We start from the raw sequence: 27,964 nt of genomic DNA on the forward strand, positions 1-27,964 counted from the left end.
GCCTGGAGCTGAAGGGACTGACAACACACTGTCAAACCCTCTGTGTTGCTCTCACCCAACCCAGCCACACGAGACAAAACGCATCCAGGAATTAATGTGGGAATTTAATGGAAGCACAGGTGGATTGACACCAGCTAGAAAGGAATCTTTCCTACAAGGGCCAGGATAGCTCTATGACACCTACTGGTCCCAGCCTCTGAGATGTTACCAAAAAATCCAAAAAGTCTCAGCCTCTGTGGTGGTTTCTGAGCCTGCTCAGGACACAGCTTTACACCACTTCCCACATCCACCTCCCAAAATAGAGCAGATAGAAATCACACTGCTTCTGCAAGCCTCATGTGAAGACTCACATGGGATGACACGACCCTGCCAGCTCAGGCTGTGTAAGAGCCACCAACATCAGGACAGAGAGGTAATGACAGTGCCTGAGGTCCCTGCCAGCACTGAGGACATGCACCACAAGCCACCAACCCCCTTCCAAATTAAATGCAGGAGTTTGATGGAACATCCTGATTTGGAAAGGACCCACAAGGATCATCAAGGCCAACTCCTGGACAGTCAACAGTGTCGATACCACTTCCCTAGAGCAGGCCCCCAGAGACCTCCCATTAGGCTCAGCCAGGGTACTGTGTGAAAACCAGCCTCCCAACAAAGCACCAACTCTTTCCAGGGGATCCCAGGACAAAGCATCAGAGAGCACACACCCAGGAGGTATTTAAATGGCCTTACATGATGCACTTTGAATTTCTGCTTCAGGCAACCAGATGCAGATTAAAAGGGCACTTTGGAACAAGCCATGGACAGCTCAAGGATGTTTGCAAGATTTGATTTTTGAGTTCACTGAGAGTTCTCAGCTCCTGCTGAAACCCACAGACCACAGCTGTACCATTACTTTCAAAAAGAAAAGTCAGGGAAGGGTCTGAGGCCCCTCAGGCTTCATCCAACATGGCTCATGCCTCTCTCAGAGTATTCCTATGGGATGTGGCTCATCCAGTTTTTCGGGGTGCAGGTGCTAAAGCTCCTCAGCCACTTGCTCCAAGGTGAGGTGGACCAGGGCCAGCCATAATCAGATGCACTGCAGGCTGGCACAGCAGGTCCTTGTACAGATCATCCTTAGGCAGCCAAACTTCCCTCTCTGGACCAAATATGACCCTGAAAGTAGTCTCCACTGACTTTACTGTGGTTATTCTGACTTGCAGTGATTGTACAGATGATAGAAGCCATTAAATCTTCTTGTTCCTCACGCTTTGCCCAGCAGCCAGGGGATTTGTAAGCATCAGGTGAAGCCCTGATTCTCTATGAGACAGAAAAATACTTCTCAATCAGACTGGAGCCAAAGGTTCTTGTTAAGAAATCAGTAGCTCTAACAGAAATACAATTTGTAGTCTTCGTTCAAAATTAAACAAGCCCCGACAGCTGTAATTTGGAGGTGCTATTTAAAGAAATCTGCACCCACTACAATCTTAGCAGCTACTTCAAAAATCAGCTCTACAAACAGATGACTATTGACTCCTGTACTCCTGTAATGGAGAGCAGAGGAGGAGAGATGTGTTCCAGCTGTCTTTGTGGCCAGGATCTGGATACTCACCATTTTAAGATATCTTCATGGGGGCAAGTGCTGAGAGCTTGAAAACACAGAGAGTATGGCTGCAAGGGTTAACAATATTAGGAAACAGTGGGAAACCAAAGACCTGGTTGAGCATAACCCCCTGAGAGCAGCAGCCTGCTTTGCTCCTGGTTGGATCTGACAGGCAAGCACAGGGCTTCCAGCCATGGAAAGAGAGAGATTCTCGATCTGTCCTCTTCTCAGGGCAAAGGCTGCAGGAGAGGGAAGCTGGGTCTCAGAAGCTGAACCCTGAGGACAAGCTCACAGCGTGGCTGGCAGGTTCCCTGCTGTCCTTCCATGGGGCCAAGAGCAGCGTGAGAAAAGGAGGGAGGTGAAATGATAGAGCACGTCCTGAAGTCCTCACCACAGAGGAAACGTTCCCGCTCATGTGAACCATTTCTGCTGGCCCCCAGAAGGTGTCTCCACCGGCCCGCGATGAGGAGGCACATCCTGGGCAGGCAGAGAAGCCCCAGCCCAGACTCCAGGTGGGATTCTGCAGCAGGTCACCATGGGGCACGGAAAGAGAAGGTAAAGCTGCAACGATAATGAGCACAAAATGAAAAGCAAACAAAAAAGCGCTCCAGTTTAATATACTTCCTAGGGTCAAATCCCAAAACAAATCAGACACTGAAGCTCCACCCTGCTGAGTATGCCGGCATTGCCATCCATCTCTTGCCCAGAAGTGCAGGCATCCTCACCCTGGCAGAAATTAGATTAAGGGTGTGTGTGGGGAGGACTTTTACTGCATGTAAAAGCCGAGTTAACATCGCTCCTGAGTTATTGTTAAAGGTCACTCACATGGTACATGAGAATTCCTCCCTGCTTTACCTAGAGCGAGGCAGGCATACTCCCAGGATGTGCTCACAGTCCAATGGTCCCACAGAGCTCCTGGAGAGGAGAAAAGAGATGACCAGACAGGACTGACCTGGTCCAAGTGACTGGGGACAGCTGGGGACAAGTGGGTGGTGACAGAGGCCAGCGAGGCAGGAAAGAGGTGACAGTTACCAGTGAGGGGGAACATGCAAAGCAAGCCTCCAGCTGGGAAGGTTTCCTGTGGAGGAGAAGGATGACTCTCCTGAGGGCAGAGCCACTGAAAAGGCAGCTTTGAGTCAGGCACTGTAGAAAATGCATGGCATGGCAGCTGGGCCCAGAGCACCCCTGGGGTGCCCGACCCCTCGGGACCCCTGCCTCCTTCTGCTACATGAAGCACACAGTGGAGAGGAAATCAGTCCTTGCTCTATCTAATTCTGGGATGGGCATTTCTGTGGCTGCCCTGCTCTCTGCTGAACCCCATTCAACCTCTCTGGAAGCTGAAGCCCTCTTTGCTCTGCTCCTGGCTGCCTCCCTGTCACAGTCAGGGGCATACAGATGAATGGTGACACATCTCTAACATCCCAAAGTCCTCACACCTTAATCCAGCTGCTGCTGGTTCTGAGTTGGCAAAGACAATACACAGTAATCTGTCAGAGTTTAAGGAGCATCTGGATGATGCTCCTCACCACAAGATTTACTTTTAGGTCATGCTTCCTGTCTAGGAACCACACTGGGCTAGAAGGAATCAGCACAAAAATCCCCAGTGCAGACTTACACTAAAAAACATGTAAAGATTTGGCACCTGGATTCAAATTTACCACAAGGGACTTGAACCTCTTCTAAGAGTTTAAAGATTTCTCAGCTACCCTGTGAAGACAGGGATACACCAGAAAAGAACACAGCCATACTAGAAATGGCAATTTTTGGCAGAGCTGTACCAGGGGTTCAGATGGATTTTCTCTTGGGAAAGCTGTTTAAAGCACAGCTTGCAGGAAGCTGGCTGAGGCAGAGAGATGGAAGGTGCATGGTGACTATTACTATGCCGAAGGTACAAAAGAAGTCCACAGACACATTGAACATAGGAAACCATCACCACCCATCTTTGCCCCAACAAAGCATCGCTCACAAAACATCATCTCATGTCCAGCTTTGTAACTCTACTACAGATTTGGTAACAATACATACTCACAACCCTCTCCATGGTGAGCATCTTACTTTTCATTCTGTTTGAATGAAGCAAGTAGCAAATCTCCAAGCCTCTTTTGCTTCAGCTCCCCAGTGCCTCTGCCCCTGAGTACAGAGACTCTCTGCAAGCTGTTCCTGGCAGTCACATGGCCACCCCAGAGGTGATCCCTGCTCAGCACCCAGCACTTGCTCCAAGAGCCTTCAACTCTGAGAAATAGGAAACAACTTCTCTGTTACACTGAGCAAACCACTGTTCTGCTGCTGCCAAACCTCCTGCAGCTGAGGGACACACCAGGAGAGCCTTTCCGTCACAACTCAGCTTTTCTGAGTTACCCAGGGGATTTAAGCAAGGAAATAGCACCTGTGAGGCTACCAAAGACCAAAACACAGGGCTCTAAGGACCTGAGAGGACCAGGGGCAAGAAGGGGGTGGGCACTACTGGCCCTCATCTGAGGCTCCCCAGCACCAGGGTCATGGGGGATAAATGCATTTCTGATGGATGTTCCCAATGTTCCTGCTGCCTCTCCCCGGCAGTGGCTGACAGAGCACTGCTGTCAGATTTCTGCCTTGCACTCTTTTTCACTGTCTGCATTTTCCATTTCTTCCTTGTTATAAAAACAACAAAGCAAAATCCCATCAACTATAACACAGAATTGGTTTTTCTGGTCAGCACCAAGGCTGGGATCTGGCTCTCAGGGTCCCTGCAGTGACACCTGCCTGGGGACATGCAATGAGAGATGACAGAAACAGAAGAAATCATTAATGCTGTAGGGAAGAACCACTTGGGAGGAGAAAGGCTCCAGTTCACAAATTTTGGCCAAGAAAATCCTGAATGGGAAGAATAGTTTTCTACATGTTTATCTCAACAAATCCTTTTCTCAAACAATCTACTGGCAGTTCATTACCCTGGATCTGTAGCCAAGATGTTCCCACTGACCAGAGATGTCAGATCAACACATGAAGGTGGTTTGACATGTGCCACAGAGGTGCAGAGCTCCCTGCTGATCCCTCCTGGCACATGGACTGCTCATGTGTGTGTGCCTGTTAGCTCTGTCCCAGAGAGGGAACAGGTCTTGCACAGAGGGGACAAAGAGGTGATGCAGGAACAGCAATGATCAATGCAGATGACAAGGCATGGGTCCTGAATAAAGGATGAAAGCTCTAGAGAAAAGCTACATTTGGGGATGAGCCTTTTGCAGCCTCTGTCACAGGTCTCTAAGAATATCCTTTGTATTGAATATCTTCCTTTTGAGGGGAAACCCAAAGAAAGCTGAGGAGATGGTTACTGGCCTTAGAAAGGGGACAAATTAGTCTTTCAAGAAGAAACCTTGAAGGTAAAAAATAGGGCAAAATGTTTGAATTGGACTCCAGATTTAGTATTTCCTGTGGGGAGACTCTAAAGATCCATTCCAATGCTACAGAAAACCTCTTGGTGCAAAGGCTTAAGTCAGTTTTGAGCTATTAAAGATCCAAGGGGTGAAGAGAGCCTGTTCTGAGTTTGTCTCCAACCCTGTAGATAAAGAGTAACCACAGGAGACTCATGGCTCCACAGTGTCAGAGAATATGCATGGATTGGGCATGTCCAACCACACAGCAACAGCTGGACTCTGCTGCTTCTACCTCTGAGGAGCAGTAGGGACTAGAGAGGAGGAAAAATGGCTTGAACTGCTGGAAGAAAATAAAATCTAAGCACACAAGAGTATAATCCAGGAAAACCCCTGTCTCTCCCCTGGCCAAAATTACTGTGTGTGTCTGATGGATGCTGGGAGGCTCTGCTGATGGGCTCCAGCAAGGTTGGATGTAATGGATGCTTCAGTTCTACTGATCTCACTCTTTGGATACCTGATTCCCTTGGTGTCAGACTGAATTAGTTTATTCTGATCACTTAAGAATATCAACATGTTTAACGTGGCCCAGAAATAATATCTGACATGCTGCCCTTCTGCTGGGCTCTTGATGAGCAATTTGAGATGTTAATAGCTTGGAGACCATCTTCACTTCCAGCTCTGCCACACACAATCACATGGTGGCTGCTGAGGGACCCAGAGGAAATACATTCCTGTTTAATTAACATGCAGAGCAGGACAGGGAGCTGTCACAGCATCCTCAGCAGGAAAGAGGCAGCAATGGGGCCCTGCCAAGCCCTCTGGAGCAGAGGCTGCTCTCGTGCCAGATGCTTGGGACTCTCAGTGCCACCAACTCCTCAGACTCAGGTGACTCAGCATCAGGAGGAGCAAGTGCCTGCAGGCTCAGGTCCAGCAAAGGCAATTGAGGGGGAGATGGGGTGATTAAAAGCTGAACACTGATTCAGCATTCCCATTTCCAAAAGCCTAAATTGGTTCTAAAAAAATAGGAATACAGAGAAACAGGCAAATGGCCAACAAGTGGCCCCAGAGGAAATTAATTCCTCACAGAGTTCACTGGAATGTGCTTATTTCTCTTGAATGTGTTATTGAAAAACATATGCATTGTTCTAGCCTAAAAATCAGATTTCCCCTTTAGGTTGTAATTAAACCCTAATCTAATTTGGCAGAAGATAACAGGGACCTCCAAGCAGAGCTAAGAGCTCTGCTCTTTCTTCTCCACCTCCCTCCACTGGCTTTTGGCAACTTTTCTCTGCATCCCAGGGTCTGCTCATGAAGGTGCTGAGCACCAAGAAGGGGCACACAAAAAAACTTGTTGGAATTTGATGAGACCCAGCTGGCAATGGGCTGCCCCAGTGCCCAGGGCTTCTCTCCCAAGCCCTCCTCAGAGCCACAGTTGATTTACAGCTCCCAAGAGGCTGTGTCCTCTGAACAACACTGCTCCTGGATGAGCTCAATTCCTTGTAACAGCAGCACTTTGATGCCCAATGGTTAACTTGGTTTGGTTTCCTGGGGCATTATGGAAAAATCATTTGCATCTGTCAGAAAAACTGCCCAGCTCAGACTTCTGCACATTGCAGAGAGGTCAGAAAGGAGGAACTGTGTTCCTCCAAAAATGTGTTTATACATGTGCCCCAGTATGAGTGCAGGATTGCTCTTGGGTTTGGGAAGCACAGCCCAGCCCTGGGTGACTCTGTTTCCAGGGCTGTTCAGATGGTGCTCCCCCCAGCAGCTGCAGCTCTCCCTAAAGCTGTAGAACCTGCTGATCTCTGCCAAACACCAAAGAACTGCTCTCTAAAGGTGAGCATGGTTGAACAGGCCAAAATTCATTTCACCAAGGTGGCCTTTGCCTCAGGCCACAGATGTCTAAGAAAGCAGCTTTCCTTCCCAGGGCAAGTATGGAGGCTACACCAGCACCAAACTGGTAGAGATCACCTATTCCCTGAGCTTCCAGCCTGATCACAGCTGGCCCGTGTTATTTCCACAAGGAAAACTCAAAACCAATTTTTCAAATCCCAGGCAGACAGCCTTGGTCTTTGTGAAGTATAGGAAGTACAGGACACCAGGAAGAAGAGCTTTAAGCAGAGCACAAAGGTGCACATACCTTATGGTGTCCACCTGGCTGTCTGTCTGGAATGACCAGTGGTACTGGGCAGGAATTGGGCTGCAGTTGGTCATCTCCATATACAGCACTTGTTCAGTGTCATTCATGTTGCAGCCAAAGTCCATGGCCTGGGTCTGGAGATGGACATTTGGGATGTAGACTTCTCCCTGAACAGTGACCTGCTCCTCTTGAGGATGCTCCATGAAGCACATCCCGGAGAACCCTCTTGGCCACCCAGCTATTCAGATTGTTCTCATAAGCTGGGTTAAACTGGATGTAGAGATGAAGTTCCTCCCCTGCATTGAGTGCCATGGCCTGCAAGGAGATGTGAAGCCTTAATCACCTTTGTGATCAAGTCCCAAGGTCTCACAGCAGGAAACAGTAAACATTCAAAGTGTGACCCCAGCGTGGGCTTCTCAGTTCACCCTCGTGTCTTTACAGTGAGGATCTGTCTGCAGGCACCACGCTCTGGTCTGAGATTCTCTCAGGCTCACGTTTCTGTGCTTGGCAGCAATACAAGGGGATGGCTGCTGGAGAGCTGGGATGCTGTCCAGGAGACATGTTACTGCCTGGCTTGCCTCAATCTGCTGTCCTGCTCCCTTCTCCTCATGTCTTAGAGCCAGCATGGATCTTCCCAATTCAGATTCCTTCAGCAGCTCCGCTGATTTGGTTCAGGCCAATCCACTGCTGACACTACAGAATAAACTTCTCAACTTGTGGGCCTTCCAAAAGAAAAGCCCCACCACATCCCTCCTCTTCAAACCCCGGAGTGGGCCCACAGATGCTCACCTTGGAATCTGCAGCGAGGGGCTGCTGGTCCACATTGCAGAGACTGAAGAGCCAGGGCAGCACTGGGTTGCTACAGAAACAGGAGACAAGGAAAAATAATCTCAAGTAACCATAGATTTCCTTCCCCTTCCAAAGCATTTCAACCCCCGAAGCACATACAAGTCTGACAGACGTGTCAGTAACATTTTCAGTGTGGATCCTGCCTGTATTTGCATGCCTGGCTTCTCCCATGCCTTTGTTATTGTTACCTTAATTCCACAATAAGTGCAGAACCACCAGGGCACTTTTAAGGCTTCCCTCTCTTGATGCCCAGACACAGCAAGTGACCCTGTGAAACACTGGGGGGACCTTTCTGACAGCTGCTTCTCCTCTGGGAAGAGACAGACTTCTTGCTCACTCTAATGCTTTCAGTTCCCTTGGGCAGAGTGCTTGGCATGAGATGATCTGGAAGGCAGTAGCTGTTAGATAGAGCAGAGCAGAAAAATGAGGATGATAGTTTAGCCTGTCTAAATGGCTATGAAGACACTGAAGGGCAGCATTAGGAAGCCAACTGGAAGTTACTGAGATGTGCAACAGCTGAGCTGGGGCTTTCCAAGGACAAGAGCTTAGATGAAGCAGTTCCTGTGTCATCAAGTCAGCAGTCGTGATTTCCTTGTTTCTGTAAAATGTGTTGATCTTGTAAGCGTAATGCTTATAGAAATTTGTAGGAACCAATTATAAAAAAGAAGAAAAAGAATTTCCATATATCAAGGTGAACAGGTGATAGAAAGGGTCAGTGCTAGCAAACCCTCTCTTGGAAGTGGAGGGGAAATCTAAAACCCAAACAACCCAAATAGCCAGCCTGCCTTCAGGTAAGGAAGGGATCACTTGTTCCTCAGATGCCCTGTGGCCTTCAAGGGTTATAAAAGAAACCTCCTCAGGAACAGAGATGTCTTGCACTTCACTGGAAAACACCATACTTAAGATGGATACTCAAGACCTTTTCCTGATTTCTCATGGTTTTGTGTTCCCAAATTCCTCCCTTTTTTTCTCACTCCTTGCTCTGATACAACATCACAAGCCAGCTCCTCCTCAGAGCCCACAGACCCGACAGTCACCTGTGTTGCATATGCCATGCAGGGAGCTGGGCTGCTGACCAGCCTGATGACTGTGAATCTCTCTGGACCCAAGGAGAATGAAAAGCTCACACCCAGGGGTGTCAGGCTGTGACTGAAGGAGCCAGGCAGCCACAGGTGACATGGATGTCAGATGCCATTTAGGCTTTCCAGGCAAGACTTCCTCACCAGTGCTCTGATCATTCTGTTTCCCTCTCCAGCAAAAAACCTTTGGGCACAGAGCTGCACAGGGACAGTCCCACTGCAGGTGATTGAGCAAGTCTTCCTCAAGTTACCACTGAGGCAACCCTTTCTCAGAATACCAGTATAAGCAGGAGCTTCATGCATACACATTTCACATTTATTTCCACATGTGTGCCCAGTGGACCTGCAGCTAGGGAATGCACACCAAGGTTAGCTGGCATTTTCTCTGTAGAGCTGCATTTTCCCTGGGAAGAAAGCCACAGAGAGAACACCCATGACCCTGCTATCTCCTCTGAGCTGCTCTCTAAGAGTGCTGCCAAACCTGGCTGCCCTTGGGACACCAGGGCTGGCTGAGAGACTGGGGTGACTGGTTGTGGAAATATTGGCAAGTGTCAGGTTGTCAATTATAATGATCTCTGGGAACAGTTTCCCACGTGGATGGACACCACACTGATCATTAGAGCTGGCACACTGTGTTTTCCTCCTCCAGGACGCAGCTCATGTTCATTTGTGGAGGAAAAGCGATGCTGCTCCCAGACACTCCCACCCTTTATGGGACTTTGGTTTTACTCCTTGCTTCTCCTGAATAAAGCACTTGGCATTTGTTAATTTACTTCCTACCTAGCTTCTAGTCTTAAGTCTAACTTCCATTCCCTGCCCTTCCTTTCTGCCTTAGCACACAACACTGGTAACCTCCTGTTTGCCCCAAAGGAGCAGTATTTCCGTCAGCCTGTATTTTGGGATCAGCACTGGGTTTTGGTAGCTATGGAAACACAAAAAAGCCTTAGCAACTGATGGTGACCAGCAAGGAAAGCAACTGGTGCTGCCATGGAAACCTGTGGCCTTAAAACAGCTTCTTGAAGTCACTTGCTCTTTTTCCCAGGCAAACGTCAATGGGCTGCAGAAGCAGGCCCAGTGGAGATCTGACAGGAAAGGCTCAGCCCTTGGCAGGGGCCTCACCTGGGCAGTGCTGGAGAAGCCTTCCAGCACCATCTCCACAGTCTGGCCTGGCCTCAGGTCCACCTGCAGCAGCCACAGCTTAAACATGGGGTTGCAAGGTCTGGAGCTCTGGGAAGCTTCTACTCTTGGTGCCACTGAGGGCAGGGGACAATGATGCTGCTGAAATATGTTGAAACCTTCTGTGGTCCAGTACAGCTGATGGATGTGTTGTCCTTTTTTTGTCTCTTGGAACTGGTAACAGAAGGGAACGAAGCTAGAAGAGAAGCAGAGATGGAAAATGTCATGGGAGCTGCTATTTCTATGTGGTCACTCAGTTTCAGCACTGTGGTGAGGTTCCCTGACTGCACACTCTGCAATAAAACTTCCACCCAAAAGGCTGCCCAAGCTCAAAGCTTAAACCACAGCCAGGTCTTGGCTGCCCTAGAGTTTATCACCATCCAGCAGCTGCTCTGTTTGCATAGAGCCAGAGAAAGTCTTCATGAAAAGCATCTTCTCAGTTGCTGCCTCATCTCAGAGCATCACAAGCTGCTTAACACTGAGGGTTTTTCCAAGGTGCTTCCTGCAGGTCTCACTGTATCAGACACCAACCTGGCTGCAGGCAGAGGGAAGAACAGCTTCAGTGCCATCTCACCTTTCCCCTGGAGCTGCTGCCTCACGAGGCTTCCTCTGAAGATGCTACTGAGGAGCTGCAGGGTATGGAGACTCATCTGGTGATCTGAGCACCACTTGCCTCACTGGTGGTTCCATGGCACCCCCTCATCCCCTCAGCTTTTAACAACCATCCAACCCTAATCACTCACAACATCTCACCCTTTGCCAGAACAGTGCAGCTGGGTTGGTGCTTTAGAAAAAGAAATGAACTGTGGGAACACAGGGTCAACAGAAGTTTCCCCAGAATGAAGACAGCAGAAAGACCAGTCTGGCTACTGAGGGAATAGAGTGACAACAAGAAATTAATAACTCCAGCTAGACAGAACACAAAATGAATGTTCAATGGAAATTGATTCCTTCATGTAAAGAAACCTTAACTGCAGGCTAGTCTGGAGCTGTTATTTTACTCTCAATAAATCTGAGCATGACCAGGAAACAAATTGTTCCTGGAGCAGTTACTGGTTTTTTGAAAGGCAGAGAAAATGTGGCAGCAGAAGTGATGCTATAGAAGAAAGCTGCTCTGGAAAGCTGTTAAGAACTGATGTGTACCAGCTTAGTATAAAATGGTTTATGTTAGAGACAGCAATGGATGAAAGCTTGGAGAAGCTCTGGGTAGGTGCAGAATTTGTGGCTCTGGGAACACCCAGTGTTCCCTGGGTCCCATTTCACCCAGTAGTAGCTCTTGCAGCTGACAGCCCTGACAACAGCCCTAAACCAAGCAGAGGGGCACAGATGGGAAGAGGCAGAGCACAATGACACCAGCAGACTGACACTGCCCACTCTCTTGTGTAGCCAGCTTGTAGCTGCACAGAGCACAGGACATGCTAGGTCTGCCTCGCTGCAATGTCCCTGCTGGTTGGTATATATTTAACCCCCCCAAAATCTATCCTAAACACTAAAAGTAGGATTAACCTATTCTTTCTACCCAAAAATTTAGGTGTTGGGAGAACTGTGGACCCTCTTTGCAGTCAGGAAAAAGAACAGGCACCTCAAGAAGATTTCTCATCCCAATAACTCTCCAGCACAAAGCACAGAGCACTTGGAAAAGGCTCCACTTTCTCCCAGTTACAAGAGCGTGTCTGATTTCAGACACAGGCAGTAGGATCAGTGAAGCCCCTCCTTTGAGCTCACCTCAGTGTCTCAGAGCATCCTGCCCAGCCTCAGAGAGCTTTCCCTCTCCCTTTTGGAGCTGGTCCTGCAGCCATCCTGGCTTCTCTTTGCTTTGGGCTTCTGCTGTGGAGAGATGGTGAGGCAGCAGGCAGAAGCAAAGAGGCACTTGGTCTGATCTGATAGAGCCCAGCCTGGCCAGGCAGCTGGGGATGAACAAACCAAGGAGGATACAGGGCAAAGACAAATTCTGCTGCTCCTCCCAGACTCCCAGGCAGAGGGGAAATAAAACAGCACCATTCATTTAGCTGAGGAGCTGCCAAGAAGCTACTGCTGCTGTTGTGAGATGATGCTCCATGGGGAACAGAAAAGCAAGGAATGTTATTGAGAAGAGAAATATGGTTAGACTGGTAATGTAACATTTTCCAGCCAGACACTGCTGGGACATGCTGTTTTTCTCCCAATTGTTACTTGATAAAGTGAGGAAATAAATGTATTAGAACTAAAGACAATTCAGTAACAACTGAGCAACTGGTTTCCATTTCAGTGGCTTTTGAGGGTATCTAACGATTTTCAAATGGCCACCACGTGTTTCTGAGGGAATCTCTGGCTTCAGCCAAACAGAGCCAGGACCTTGTGCACTAAAGATCTAATCTGAAGGACTAAAGCTGCTCTTTGCTGAGCCCACAGGAGAAGCAGGAGCTGAGATATCTCCTATCTGAAGCAGGATCCCAACATGAACTCTGGAGTAAACAGTTTGTCAGTGGCAATTGTGGTGCCAGTGCCCACAGCCCAGACAGGTATGAAGTTCATATGGCTGTTCTCAATGAACAGCTTCACCTTGTCCTGGAATTTCTTTGTGCCATCCACATTTGCTGTGACAGTCTCAGACACCACAGGCTTAGGGGTTTTCCTTTACTGGGTTCAATCCTCCAGTGTGAGCATTTTGCAGCCCATAGGACAAGCCAAACATGAACTTAGGATGGAAACCATGGACTTTGCTCTGTTGAGTCTAAAGGGGGTCTAAAGAGAGGATAAAAATCATAAAGCCTTTATTATTCTAAATCTACTCTAAATCTACAGAGTCTGGCAACAGCAACTCTCTAAGAGCTTATACAACCTGTACTTTACCCTCCTTTAACAGACTCACATCATTAGCCCAGTTTTGCTCAACCCAGGGGATGCTCCTCCTCAGGAGAAGGTTATTCCCCTTCCAGTCTCTCTTTGGAGTGCTTGCCAAGGGAAGCTATTTACTCTCTCCTGGCTTCCCAACAGTGGAGCTGGGTGTGCACAAAGGCAGAAGGCTCAAATCCCAGCCCAGCAGCCACACAGCTGGAGGACACTGCTGAGGGCCTGAAGAATAACTCTACAAAACCAGCTGTGCAAAACCTCAACACCAAAGTTCCTTCCCCAAGGGGCCATCAGTGCTTCTCAACAGCCCCTGAAGGATGTTTACATTTATCCCCCAAACAGCTGGAGAAGCAGCAAGAGGAAAATTCACCTCACTCCTCCTCAGCCCAGGAGGCTGAGCCTGGACTCTCCCACAACACCTGATGCTTTATCCACAAACACAAACAAATCCACAGTGTCATGGTTGGCTTTAACCAGCTCCAGAAGTTCAACCTACCCAACATGGGAAAGAAAAACTCCCCCCAAGCCTATTTGCAAGTCTCTCATAGACGCCCCCACCCCAGTACTATTAGGCTAATGCTCTACTCACTACTGTATTCAAATTAATGGACCAGTTTTTCATCTGTGTACATTGACATAAATGCAGAGGAAATCTGTTGTCTTGAACAGAATGAGTTCAGCTTTACAGCAGGAAGCTGAAGGCAAGTGCAGCCCAGCAGATGCTGGACACTTTGTGGCTGCAGAGTGTTTTCTGTCCCCACTGAAGATCCCTGCAGTAAATACAACTCATCTGTTCCCCAGGAGAGGAGAAATGAGACCAGGAAGGAAAAGAAAAAAAGGCAAACTGCTCTATACAGTGATATCTTTCCCTTTAACAGCCACCTTCTGTTTTCATCCTGCCTCTGCCCACTTTCAATTAAAGAAATCACTCTCAAAAACACAAGAATGGCTTCTGCATTTGACCATCTGGTACATGATTTCAGCTTGTGATTTTGGAAACAAAACAGTGCTCCTTCAGGAATATCCTGGGCAACCCAGCTAACAGAGGCCTCACACCAGTGCAGATCTCTCTCACAGGATGCTCAAAGCTGGCAGAGCCAGAGCCCTCCCACACACCAGCAAAGCTTCAGCCCCATCAGCTGCACCATTCCCATAGCTCAATATCCTGGGATCCCAGGGAGCAAATGGTCCCTCTGCAGGGACTTATTTTAAATTCCCTTGGCTTCATAAAACCTCAAGCTCCCTTCTTCCAGGATGGATCAGCAATTAGGAACTACCTCACACAGCAAATGGAGACATCACACCCTCCCTGCTCACTGGCTGTGATTGCTGCCTGCAAAGGTTCACACCAGTTCAGCTCCAAGACTTGGGTTTCCATGATGGAAGGCCAGGGATACAGCAACACCTCAGGGGGATTTCTGCAGAGCCAGGACACCAGCCCACAGCCTGCTCTGCAGGGGACACATGGCTTGGCCATCTCCCACAGCCTGTAGCAGTTTTGGAGAAAGGCACACGACCAAGCACACCGAGCTCATGTAACAACAGCCAACATTTCCTGAGGGACACCTTTTATAGGGGACTCCAAATTCCCCTGCTTGAACACCTGATTAGTCAAGGTCTGAACACGCCCAGCCCACTGGCCAATCAGTCTGCATTCAGGATTGAATGGGACTGGCCGAGATCCCCTGTTTGGGGATCCAACCCATCACTGCCCTGCCCAGGGATGTTCACTTCTGTTCTCTAAGGGGCCAGGATGGGAGCTGGGCTCTGCTATGGCCACTTTTACCTGTGCAGCTACACACAGCTCACCTGCTTACCAAGAGTCATTTCAACACAGGTGTGGAGGAAAAACCAGCTGCAGAGCTTCTCCATGCCCATAAACAGTGACTGCTGCCAGCTCCTGCAGTGACTTCAACAGAGAGGCAGGAGGGGCACAAAAAGCACAGACACAGATTTCACAATCCCAAATGCCACAGAGGTCATCAGATGCAGACAACAGTCAGCAGCACAGTTAAAAGAAACAAAGATACAAGAGGCCTTTGAAATGAAATCAGATTAACCAGGATGAATCTTCTATTACAGAACCATATTCCTGCCTGGTGCTTTTCTTATTACTTCACTTATTCAAAAAGAAACAAGAAGCAGCTCAGCAGTGATGCAGGGAAGGGAGGAAGCAGGTCTGGAAAGGTAATGAGTTTTCTTAAAAAGTCCATGAACAGCATGAAAACACAGAAGCATCCTGGGTGTAGAATGATAATGGCCCTTCAATCAATCCACAATTGATTTCACATTTAAACTGTAGATCATCTCAGTAAAATGCCTTTTGTGAGCCTGAGATGGAGAACTGGAATCTGCATTTCAAAGGCAACGCTCTGGCTGCTCAGCCAATCTGGGCTTGTAGTGGGGAAGGAGTTGGGCTGATGTAGGAGACACAGGGGTGCCTGGAGCAGACCTATTGCTGGGGCATCTGACCTGGTCAGCAGTGAGGTGCCCTCACAGCACTAATTAACATCCTGCACTAAATGTTAGTGGGTAAATGATGCCCTTGCCTTGCAACAGAACACGTGCCCAGAGTAGCTTTAGACTGGTAATGGCTTAAGCTCCCTTCTCCTGAAGTCCCATCCCATGGGCCCTCCTTGGACAAGGACTTTCACAGGAAGGACCAGAGAAGACTATGACGGACACCAGAAAATACCAACTTCTATTCCTTCGGTCCTGTTTGATCTCCTGATGGCAAAATGCTGCCTAAGGCACCAGCAGCCCTGGAGTTAACACCCTGAAGAGGCTGTTGTGGAGGAGCAGGAGTGACGGATGCTCTTATGTTCAAGTGCTCCATTTCAGCTCTCACACTCTGGTGCGAGCCCTGGGCACGCTCACCAAAGGAGACGTCACCAGAGAGGAGGGTGGGCACATCAAAATGGAGATCTGGTCCCATGACACAGCCCCTGCCAGGACAAAGGCAGGGAAGCAATGGCTTTGTTAAAGGGAATTGCAAAGGATTCAGGTGTTGTCATGGCTGGATAAAAGCTGCTGGCAGAGCCACCCTGGGTTTCAAATCAGCCCAGCACCCTGTGCTCAGCACAGCACCCCTGTGGACAGGAGGCAGCCAAAGCAAAGTGCCCAGCAGCTGATGTGGCTCAGGGCACCACGGCAGGCAGGACATGCCCCTGAGTTGCTGCTGGTCCACTGAAGGATCCTAAACACACACCCAGAGATGCCTGTGTGCCTCAGCTTCCCCATCTGTAATGTGGTGGACAGAGAGGTGTCCCTACAAAAGTGGACTCACTATAACCAGCCTTCCCAGCCACAGATTCCCTACTTTGATAGTTCTCATCTGGAACTGGTGTTTCCACGGAGGATCTTCCCCATGAGATCTTGACATACACTGCCAGGTTTCTGAGACAAGAATCCAGGGGAGCCTCAACCATCCACTGCAGTAACAGTTCTACTCAGAGGGCAGATGAAAGGACCAGCTTGTCACCAGTGAACCCATCAGCTGTCACAGCCAGGAGCAATGGCTTAAACAACCAAACGTGTGTCCTTAATCCAACACACCACCTCATATTAAGCAGATGGGCTCCAAACTACAAAAGTCACCAACATCCACTGAAATCAGCACTTGAAGCTGCACAAGACTCAGATTTATGTCAGGGCTGATGCCAATCAATGCCACTCTGACCCTTAGTTAAAAATCAGGGATCACAGTGAACTGTGCTTCCTGTTTTATTCACCAGACTGCCACTGGCTCTGCTCTACACATCTCAACAAGCAAAACCTGCCCTTGCTCAAGGAGAAAGCTGCTTATGCAATAATATCCCATGACCAATTTGGGGGAGGGACAAAGAATAAATTATTTGATTGTGAAATGTTCCCTCTTCATTAAAAAAAAAAAAAAAGGCAGCACTTTTCTGCAAACAAAAAGTCAGCATAATTGTTTCTTTACTGAGATCAGACCTACTCACCACTCTTCTCTTGCAAAGTAATAACCTTATTATTTTTGTCCATTTCCCTTATCCTGTTGGTAAAATTGACTGCAGAGTCCTTTCATTTCTTTACTGCCTTGATCCAGTGCCTCCCAACAGCAGCATCCCAGACACAGCCAGCTCCAAAGCTGCAGAGCATCCAGCAGCAGCTTTCCTGCCCACCCCACGTTAACCCACCAGCCCATGGCTCAGATGTGCTGGGACAAGCCCTCACTTGAGGATCCTTAGCTGAGGTTTACCTGCAGTCTGGCTGCTTAGCACAGCACTAAAAGTATCATTTACTCATTCACCTTTTCTCATGTAATGAAAATAATAAATTGATAGAGAGAAACAACAAGGTATCAGCATCAAAAATGCACAGAGAGCACAATCTTTTGGTAAGAAAACAACTCAGTGTGTCCTACCCTGCTACAAACAAGCTTTTGAAAGTGTCTGGCATGATGTAGTGCTTCATTTTCTACCTCTTTCGGTCGCTCTCTCTCTTTTTGTTTTTTGCAGACTTGACATCACTGGGATGGAAACAAATAGGTAGAAAATTGCTTTCCTTCCTTTCCAGAAATGCTTTGTTAGTTCTAGAGCCAGAGATAGACCACAGCTGAAGTGTGAGGGACTGGTCAGCCAGGGAAAACACTGCCCAGCACTTTGACCAGTGCTGAGCCAGGAGGGTGGATGGCTTTCCTGAACACTGAACAGTTTGCAATGGACTTGAACTCAAATGCAGGCAGTTTGTTCCAGCTGCTTCTGGACAGCCTGAGCACAAAGGGGATTTGTGTCTGGGGCTGGAACAAAAGCCTCTGAACATGCAGCTTTTTGACCCAGTGTTGCTTTCATGTGGCAAGGGATCTTGCAGGAAGCCTTCCAGCTGATCTCCAAGGGAGGCTGTTAAAAAGCAGGGACTGGAGTTTCATGAACAACAGACACACCTTTCTGGCCCCATCAAAAAGATCCAGATTCCAAGAAACGCCCCAAATTTGACTTGTATCACAACTGCCCAAGTTGCCAGGAATTCCACAGGTCCACAAGGCTCACTGCTGCCCCTGAAGCCACCAGGATCCAGCCCAACCCTGCTGCTCACCTCATATCTGTGTGTTGCTCTGACAAAAACCTCCCCAGGGTTCAGTTCCCTAAAGCTGTAGTGGAGCCAGGGCCTGACACCTTCCCTTGTGAGGAGCAGGGGCAGCCTGGTCTCACAGCCTGGGAGAGATTTCTATTTGAGTGTGGCAATTCCTTCACTATCCTGCATTTTCCAGGCTGCCTTAATGCTAGTCCCTGGCTCTGAGCTGCCTGGGACCAGCTTCTGATGTTCCAGGAGAAGATACAGACCAATCTCTTCCCTCAGGAGAAATGTTTTGGATCTGGCTTCCAATTTCTAACCCAGGTCTTGGGCTGGGTTCCGATTTGGCCACGCATTTTTATTCTGAAAAAGTGATGCTGAGTTTAAAATAATCTTGGATTTCCTTCCCATGCACTTAAAGGAGCTTTGAAATCCATTCAGTGAAGGCACAAAGCTCACAAACAGCTTGGCATTGCTGCCTGGCTTGCAAGTAGATCAGGGTGTAGGTGACACAACAGCACAGGACTTTGTTGCCAAAGTGCTCAGCTTCTCTGCTTCTCAGCATCTCATTGACACAATCTCCTCATGCTTTGTGACTGGCTTTGAACACAGTTCCCACCTGACCACATCAATAAACACAGATCCACAGTTTCAGGTGATGCAGGACATCACAATGTAAAGGAGTAATCATCATTTGGGATTTTTGAGCAATTAGGAAAGTTCGTTTTGAGCTTCAGTATTTGCTATGAGGAAATTTCCAACCACTTCTTCACTGCTGGCTTTGCCAGTTGTCCAGAACTGATAATTTCTGTTAATCACCTGATCCAGAAGTATCTGCCAAGTAATTTATGGAGACACCTTCAGTACAAGTGGAGACCAGCAAAGCCCCTTTCCAGTGGGGCAGGAGATCCAGCTGTACAATTCACTGCAGTGGGAAAAAGCCTTCAGATATCTGCAGCATGGGGCACACAATATCTGCAAATCCTCATTGCAAGGGATTTGGGACTAGCAGACAAATGCCTGAGGAAGGCAGCTGCGTTTCTTGAAGGAATTAAGAAACAAAAGTAAACAACTTGCCAGTTAAAGATGGCTGTTTTCTTCAATTATTTTAGCACCCAGGGACTATGACTGGGACAATTCCCACTCTGACAATCTACTGGATCAGCTCTGATCTGTAAGGAAATGCATCATTTAAATGACTCCTTGAGATCCTCTTCCAAGGAGCCAATGGAAGAGTTAAGCTCTCCCAATGGCCTTTCAGGGTCATTCAGAACAGGCTCCTTTTTCTCAACACACATCACTTGCTCTGGTTCCTCTAAGTCCCAGACCAGCTCAAGGCTTGCATGCAAGTAGTTTTCCTCCTTCTCAGTCATGAAAAAGCTGTCCTGGCACAACCCCGGGAGACTCCTGCAGCAATGTGCTGGACAACCCCATCACCACAGCCAAGAGAACTGCCCTGAAAAAGGAATCCCTTGGGAGCAACTTTTTAAAATCATCCTTTCCACAGCTCCCACAACTGCGGCTGGTGGGCAGCAAGACAGTTTGTTAGCACAGGCTCTGAGTAATTATTGTAGATGGCATTTGCTGAGTAAACCCTGCACAATTACTGTGTAAATATGAAGCTGTTTCATGACATTTGTATCCACCAGTTGGAGCAGGAAGGCAAGAACAGAAGACCTGGGCTAGGGATTGCAGCACCCTCCAGAACAGGAGCTCAGCTGCTGGAGGACATTGGGCCTCACACCTCTTCCTCCTAGATGAGCAAACCCAGGTTATTTGCTGAATGGAAACCTGGCAGCCATCTCCCACTCCTGAAAAACACCTAAGCAGCACCATGCAGAGACAGAGGAAGGACAAAGTAACCTGAACCACTCCGTGTGCTCCAAGAATTCCCTGCCCTGTGCCAGCACAGCAAAGCCACCACCTCTGAGGTGAGGTCACCCAGGTGGGGCAATGACAGCTGCTCCCAGAGAAGGACTTGACAGCACTTCTGGAAGACAGGACAAGCATAAACCTTGTCAGCAGACTGCCTGGACTCTGTTTTTGTAGGAGGGTGCTCATCCTGCTGAGCACAGCAAGGCCCATACAACACCACCTTGAGGAACCATGCACTGAAAGCCACAAGGTGACAATTCCCACGCAGGGAGAGAAGCAGGGATGGTCTTTCTGGGACCAGCAGGGCTCAGCCACCTCTGGTCTGGCTGCACCTGGGCAGTGGGAAGGAATCCAGGGTCAGCAAGTGCATTTCTAACTTGGCTCCTACTGCCTAATGATGAATCCATGTAAAAAGGACCCATGCTGGGGGTCAGTTGTCTGGAGGGTTTAGTACTCATTCACTAAAGCTGTTCTGCTCTGTAGCTCTTTGGCCTTTGAGGAAATGCTGGCAAAGCTATGGCATGAAAGCTGATCCCTGCACTGCCTGGACTGTTGTGGGATCAGTGATCCAGAGCCAGGTGTCTCCAGGTTGTGTGGGAGATGCCCTGGAAGCTGCAGGGACAGCACTGCCTGCTGACCACAGACCCTTCCCAGCAATTGAACAGGAGCCCAGTGATCTGGGGAGGGTTTGCACCTCACCTTCACTGGGGTGACAGAGGTAGGGGAAAGGGCTGTGCCTGAGATGCCACTGTAAACTGCTTGATTATAGACCTGGGCTTCTTGGGGCTTAAAGATTTCAGCTGAAAAATTTGGCCTGATCTCTCCCTCCTAAAGCAGAAGGAGACAGCAAAACATTTCTGTTCAAACATCACATTTCTTTTTTCAACCATAGCCCTGTAAGCCTTTATTTAGAACATCAATGGCAAGCAAGGAGTGAGCAACACTTATCAAAAACACTGATAACAGAGTTTGGAAGCAGCTGCAAAAAATCTAAGTCCCTTACCTTTACTGGCACCTGGCAGTAGATTTAAACCTGGGGTTTAAATCTAGGCTAACCAGTGTGTCTGTAACTGTCTGCTGCTTCTTCAGGGTCTTCTCTCTCTGCTTCTCTCCCAAAGGGTCCTGGCACTGATGCTCAGTCCCAAGGAGCTTTGTCTTGCAAGTTTGGAGGATCTCACTAAAGGATCTCACTTATTGCAACTGGTTTTAAAAAATACATGACTTACATTTCCTCAAACCCCAGCATTACAACTGTTTCTTAATGCACTTGTTGACATAAATACGTGAACCTCTGGTAACTATAATAACACTCAAAAACAACTGAAAAATGTACCTTACAGAAGAAGACAAAAAGAACAGTTATTTTTTCTATCCACAAAGTGAAGCTTTGATTCTGCTTGCTGCTGGGTATCCTCACTACTCTGACTAGAGCCTCCAGCTCTCCTGAAGCATAAATTTTAAATAACTATAATATTGCCCATTGACTTGGCACTTAAAGCTCAAAGGACAGGCCCTCAAGGAATTAAAGAGCTGTGACATGGTAAATCACTGGGGTGCAGCTGCAAGCTATTCTGTAATGCATAGACTGCTTAAAGTTAACAGAACAGAGGGAAGGACAGAGAAAAAACCCAACACTGTTCAAACACCCACAAACAAGAAGGAAAGGAAAGTCTAAAAGAATTAATTCACTTGGATTTTACTGAAAACCTAGAGGAAACACATTTGCTAGATGAGATGTTTCTACTCAGCAAGCAACTGGATGAAGATGAAGCCTTACTTTCCAGCACCACACTTGCTTAAGGAAGATCAGCTGGCTACTCACACTCAGCATGTGAGACACCAGAGCCCTTAGGTGCCACTGGGATGCTGCATGGACTCACCAGCATCCAGAGAGCAATCCTGGATTGACAGGAATAAAAAAGCATCTGGGCTGCTCTGAACAACACCAGCCCTGCTACAACACCTGGAGCTTGGCTAAGACAAGCACTGAGAAGAAACACTTGGATGACCATTTCCCTGGCTTGGCTAATTAGAGTCTAATACCTCACCAGTGCTCATCAACCAGCTGCTCAGCGTGTGTTCACCAGCCTGAACTCAGTGCTCTCACCCTGGGCAGAGCCTCCCTGCTGAGGGGGATGCACTTGGCAGCTGCTTGCCTTTGCTTCAAGCTCAACAGCTGGAGGTGAATGCACACCTCAGTGTCCTGCACATCTCTTGGAGGCACTGCCTGGGCTGGGCTGCCCAGTGGCACTGCTGGATCCTGCAGCTGCTGTGGCCTCTGCCCAGAGAGCTGCAGCCAGCCCTCGGTCTGGCTCCTGCATGGTGCCCTGCCAAGACCTGGCACCAACACCTACACAAACAGCCCTGCTGATGTGCTGGGGAAGGGCATTAAGGAAATGTCAAGAGCAGTGATGATGTTTGAGGCTGTCATCTTTGAGAGGGACGTAAAGCAGGGGAGGAGAGCACATCTGAGCCTTAAAACCAAAATACATGCCTGCATAAAAGGGAGGGGACTTCAGCAACCAGTGGGAAAGAAAAAAGCCCAAATTTCAGAAATGCCACCCAGATCACTCCTAGGAAAAGCCTCCATTTGCTCTGTAGAGACTCACGTGCAAACTGGGGAGAAGGTATTTGAATGAGACACAACAGGAGCAGTGATACTGAGGGTGCAAACAGATGCCAGGATTTGACTGTGGTCCTGCCATCAAACCTTATGAGGGCTGTGCACCAACAGATTACCAGGGCAGGCACCTAAGAGTTTGTGCTGGCTGTCAGACTGTGTCTACCATAAACTGAGCATCCAGTTTTCTGGCACTGTGTTATTTCTTGCAAAATTTGGGGATCCTGGTGTAAAATATGATTCTGCTTTTTCAGACCTTACACCACATAATCCTTTAGCTCCTCTGAAGCTGAGTTCAAACAAACAAGAAGGAGGTCCCAGAGCCAAATCACTACTGGGAAACTCAGAAAGCATCCCTCCTTCCACCAGGGCCAGAAAACAAACTTCTTGGAGCCTAGCACAGCACTATCAGTCCTTCAAGTCAGCCACCTCACAAAGTGCTGTTTGGCTGTTCCTCCTGCTGGACTGCAAGCTGATGGTACTCACTGGTCTGTTTTATGTGCTGCCATCAGATCTATGGGCCCTGTGGGCAGTTCAATTGCCTGGGGCAGTTTGGTTATTACTCAGAGGCTGACAGGGGCGATACATCTCCTGTTAATGGAAGCAAGTGTAATACAATTCATAAGCAAAAATGGAGCTAAGCAGGAGAGGAAGAAAATTAAAAAGAACCATTGGCCTGATGAATATGCATCTGCTAACAACAGTGCTCTGTTCTAGCTGAGTGAGTTTAGCTGACTTTGGGATTTGCCAAATGCCAAGGCCAGCACATCTGTGACAGAAATATAACTGACACAGGGATCCTACCCCACTGCTCTGGAGCACAGGAACAGCAGCAATACATCACAGGGGCAAGGAAAGGGACAGACCTGACTGGGCAGGGGACCTGGAAGGGAGGGCAGGGCCAGAAGGCAGGAACAAGGGTGGGAGATGATAACCAGCCTGTGCTTGATGCTTGTGACAGCTTTGTCTTGCTGTGAGCTGTGTCCACGTCATCTGTCCTGCTCTGGTTACTGTCTGCTGAGCTGTGGGTGAACAGGACCAGGACAGCAAACTTATGTGTTCCCCTATGAAGCCCTGGTAGCCAGCCAGACTGACTGCATGCCTGAGCCCTTGAAGTGACTTGCAGCAATTGTTCCAACTGCAGCAGTGGATACTGGAGCCCTGCACTCATCCTTGCTCCCAAGAAAACCAGTTAAAAATGCAAGACTCTTGGATCTCCTGAGATCAAATCACCACTCTGCAGGATTCACTGTATTTGGACAGAAACTTGCAGCAATACATCACAGAAAACTTCCCTGTCCTGTCAGGGAAACTGAAAGCCAAGGTGTTTGACTCCAATGCTGGAGGGCAAGAAGAAATCATCAGTAACACATAGTCTACTATTCTGTATTATTCAACCAAATTCTTTGAAGACATAACATATTCTGGAAAACTTTTGCCATTTCTCCTTTCATTACTGCAGTATGTCCAACTATAAAGTTAGAAAATGTTAGATATTTCTCCAGGGAAATTAAAATAGGCCATTTGAGAGGTTCCTCACATGCCTGCCTCTCCACAGGAGAAAAAGAACTACTAGTCCAAAAGATATGCCTCATTAGCCACCCTAACAGACTACAGCTCCATGTGTATGAGCCTTGGGACACCTCAGCAGCCAGGGCTGACCTGGGCTCTACAGGATGGCCATTGGGCCAGAGCACAGAAAACCACTGTGGATGCTAATCAGGACAGAGCAAAGCTACGCAGAGCTGTGAACATGACAGTGCAGCACTTCTGGCACCTTGTCAGCCTCTGCCAGGCTGCCATGGGCAGGTGGCCTGGAATTCAGTGGATGGATCATGAGACAGCACAAAATCTCCCTTTGTTGTCCCCTGGCTTGGCTACAGCATCCAGTGACCCGATACGGGAGGGGTGAGCACACAGTGACTCACAGCTACAGAAGTGATCTCTGTGCAACCACAAATACATGTGGATCCCGTCTCCCCTCACTCAGCCCCTAGATGATGAGAATCTGCTGGATCTCCACCAGCCCTGATAAGGAAAAGCTGATCTTGAGGAGCTGGATACCAACAATGTTTGGCCAAATTGCTGTCTCAGTTTGGCAGAGGGGGAAAGCCATTCACAGAAAGGAAATCACTGCTTGGAGCAGACAGAGAAACAAGACAGAGGTGGTAACAGAAGCACTGAAATGGCACCCAGAGAGCAGCCTGTTAGTTCAGGGCACTGAGGAGAAAGGCAGTGCCAAAGCTAACATCTGCCTCTTTCCATAAATAACTGAACCCACCACAAGCTGGGATGGACCAGAGCTCCCACTGGACATGGTGTCTTCTGCCAAACATTGAAGTGCTCAGCAGAAACCTCTGCTTTGGATGGGGACCAGATGTGCAGGAACAAACAATGCTGTTACACCCTGAACCAACCTCAGGTCCATAACCCAGCCACCTTGAAGACCACCTCCACCAGCTCAGAGCCAACACGTGACACTGGAGAGGCATGACCAGGCAATGACAGGAGAGTGATGACTCGTCAAGGTCAGGGCAGTGGTAACAAATCCTTGTCCTCCCTTTCCTCTGGTTTCTATTTCCAAGGAGTCAGCTCCCATGTGTCTGCAGTGTGATTTACAGCTAAGCTGTGGTGGGAAGTATGCAGCAAAAAACCAAGGACTCTCTCCTTTGGTAGCCACCTGGGCTTCTTGCACAGCTGCTTCTGCTGACCCATCATGTGTATTTGCAAAAATAAAACACAATCTGAGATGCACTTGGCAAGTCAGAGTTGCATAACAGTTTGTTTCCCACAGGCTTGGATAGATGCTCAAAATGTTCATGGTCACGTGGTGATTCCAAAAATCCCTGCCTCCTCTTTTTGTTAGGATTTTCGTCACTAAATTAACCCTGTACAGACTACAGTGAGCTGCTGTAGCTTCTAGAGACAGCAACACCTGAAAATACTGGCAGCCCACACAGCAAAGCTTCTGCACAAGCCCTGCAAAGCTACCCTGCCCAGAAAGCCTTTCCAAGACTACTATCCCTCCACCAGCTTCCTAATTTCTGGAAGCAATTATTTCCTCTAGCTACTTGTCAATAGACTTTGATTTTCTATAGGGGGCTCACAGACATCATGGGTGAAGGGTGGGAGGAAGGGAGCAGCCACTGCTGGCCAGAAGGTCACAGACAAAGTCCCAGCTGTGGGGGCCTCTCCAGCAGATGGACTGGCAGTGCAAGGGAAGGGTCTGTCCAAGGTAAAAGTTCCAAAACCATCACCACAGAGAAGATTGTTGGCAGTGGAATTTTAGATTCTGTATTTGATAAAAGAAAATACTATTATTTGAGGTAAAGACACCCATATGCTAGAGCAGGGGAGAGACAGACACGACCAAAACTACAAATGTGAAACCAACTTTTCCACAAATAATGGCCCTAAAGGAAATCAAAAGATTGATAATCCTGGATAAAACAGAAGGTAGCAGCCCACTTGTATTCAGTCCTAGAACAAACCATATAACATTAAAACAGCCACTTAGGAAAGGTTTCCACTCAAGATTTGGGGCCAGGCCATGATTTATGTCCGTCCATGATTAGAGGGAGTACCAGCACTCGGCTGTAGGCAGCCACACTTCTGGAGTTCCCCTTAGTGCACTTCAGGCGCACGGGGCAGGTTAAGCTCGTTGTGGAGACGTGGCCCCACCCTAGTGAAAAGCAGGAGCCTGGGAAACACTACAGAACCAGCTCAGCTCACCATAGGATGCTTGCTCTCAATGCTCAGCTCATCAGCTCCCACTTTCTGCACTATTGCTAGTGCTCTGACACAAGCTTTTGGTCACATCATGCTGCTATCAGCCACAGTGATGTAAAACTTGCATTGTTCTGACACTGGTGGCTCTTAGCTTTAGATGGGCTATAGGAGTCACCAAGAAGAGAATGTGAGCCCTGTGAGAAATTACCTTCACTTTTTAAAATTTCAAAGGCTTATTAAACCTTCTCAAAATACAACAGAAGACTGAATAAGCACAAATAACAGCACAGAGAGCGTTGTGACTGGCAGCCATGTGCTCACTCACCAAATGGCTGCTCTGCTTTTATACCCTGGGGTTGCATCAGCCAACCCTGGCCCCTCCCAAAGCCTGCCAGTCAACTCTTCTTTGCTGTTCCTTGGTGGAAACTGCTTTATTGTGACTTGATTGGAGATCAGGGGTTGTCATGCCACACCTCCTACTCACACCCTCCCTCCACATGGCCCCCACAACTGAAACCTTTCTGTGGCAACAATGAGGGGGAAGGCGACTTTGGGGAGAACAGAGAATGTCTAAACAGACCACAATAACATAACTACAAATCAAATTAAACTTCTCTTGTTCTTCTTACCATATACACGATAATCATCCTGTAAGAGATGATTACTGCAAGAGCCAATCATCACATGACTTATCTATAACAATCCCATTCCTTGGGAAAAAGAAGGTGTTTAACTTATTCAAAAGAAAGCAGAGGTTGTGTATATCCTAGGGTTTACTCAAAGAGGAAAAGGGATTTTGCACTGCACAGACAGTAGGCATTCTTGATCTCACCCTGTGCAAATGCTCACAATTTGGGCTCTGGTTGATGGAAGGATATAGGAGTTTGCTTGTATAAACAGAAAAGCAAAATATTTTCTGTCCCTGTGTGCAACAGAAAAGTCCATTTAAACCTTGCCAGCCTTGTGTCCAAGCTCACAAATGACACTGGAAGGGAGACTCAGACATGGTTCAGTCCAGGTTACAGGAAGGGTTGCCATTTTCATTATTAACCTTAGGAAGAATTTGGCCTCCTTTCCACAGAAAACCAGTACATGCTTCAGGTCAATATGTGAACTGCCAGTGCTCCAGCACCCTCTGTTAGCCCCTAAACACCACGTGTGAGATGTGTCCTTACCTGCCATACCTGATCCCTTTAGACACTGCAAGGACACACACGGAATGCCCTGTTGTTGAGCCCTTGCAGCAGAGCTCAGCTTTGGCAGGCTCCCGTCCCTGCCAGGGGCCCACAGGGCAGAAATGCTTTCTGCAGCCAGACTCTGGCCTCACCAGAATCACAATGCCTTCTCTCTTGGCACACAAAGCCAGCTGAGGCAGGGATCTCTCAAGCAACCTCATTCAGGGATGAGGAGGAGGACAAGCAGGAAGGGAGGTTCTCAGCCATCACTTACCTTTGGCTCAAGGCAGAAAATGTCATCATAGAACAGCACGGGGTCTCCTTGCGCCTTTGCCCTGTCACTGGGTGCAGGTGAGAAGAGCAAGCAGACTGTTCTCGGGAAGTGGTGTCCACTCTGCATTCCTTCAGAAAATCAGACAATTTATCCTTTTCCTGCTGACACAGCCTGGGATCCTACCTGCAGCCACAGGAGAAACAAACCCAGCTCATTGTTTAATAAGCCACGTATTTGCAGAGAGAA

The 27,964-nt window shown here is 48.2% G+C and overlaps 1 long non-coding RNA gene across 2 annotated transcripts; it reads right to left on the minus strand.

The window, feature by feature from the left end:
- Positions 1-83: 83 nt before the first annotated feature.
- On the minus strand, positions 84-27,964 carry LOC134424059 (uncharacterized). 2 transcript variants are annotated; one of them, XR_010029323.1, is made up of 5 exons: positions 27,719-27,964; positions 7,862-7,931; positions 7,073-7,765; positions 2,405-2,494; positions 84-2,140 (listed from the first exon to the last, which is right to left on the minus strand). It is a non-coding gene; the product is annotated as an uncharacterized LOC134424059 (long non-coding RNA). The 2 variants fall into 2 exon arrangements; XR_010029322.1 differs by lacking the exon at positions 2,405-2,494.

Source organism: Melospiza melodia, chromosome 13 (assembly GCF_035770615.1).
Source record: "Melospiza melodia melodia isolate bMelMel2 chromosome 13, bMelMel2.pri, whole genome shotgun sequence".
In the NCBI taxonomy this organism is placed as follows: Eukaryota; Metazoa; Chordata; class Aves; order Passeriformes; family Passerellidae; genus Melospiza; species Melospiza melodia.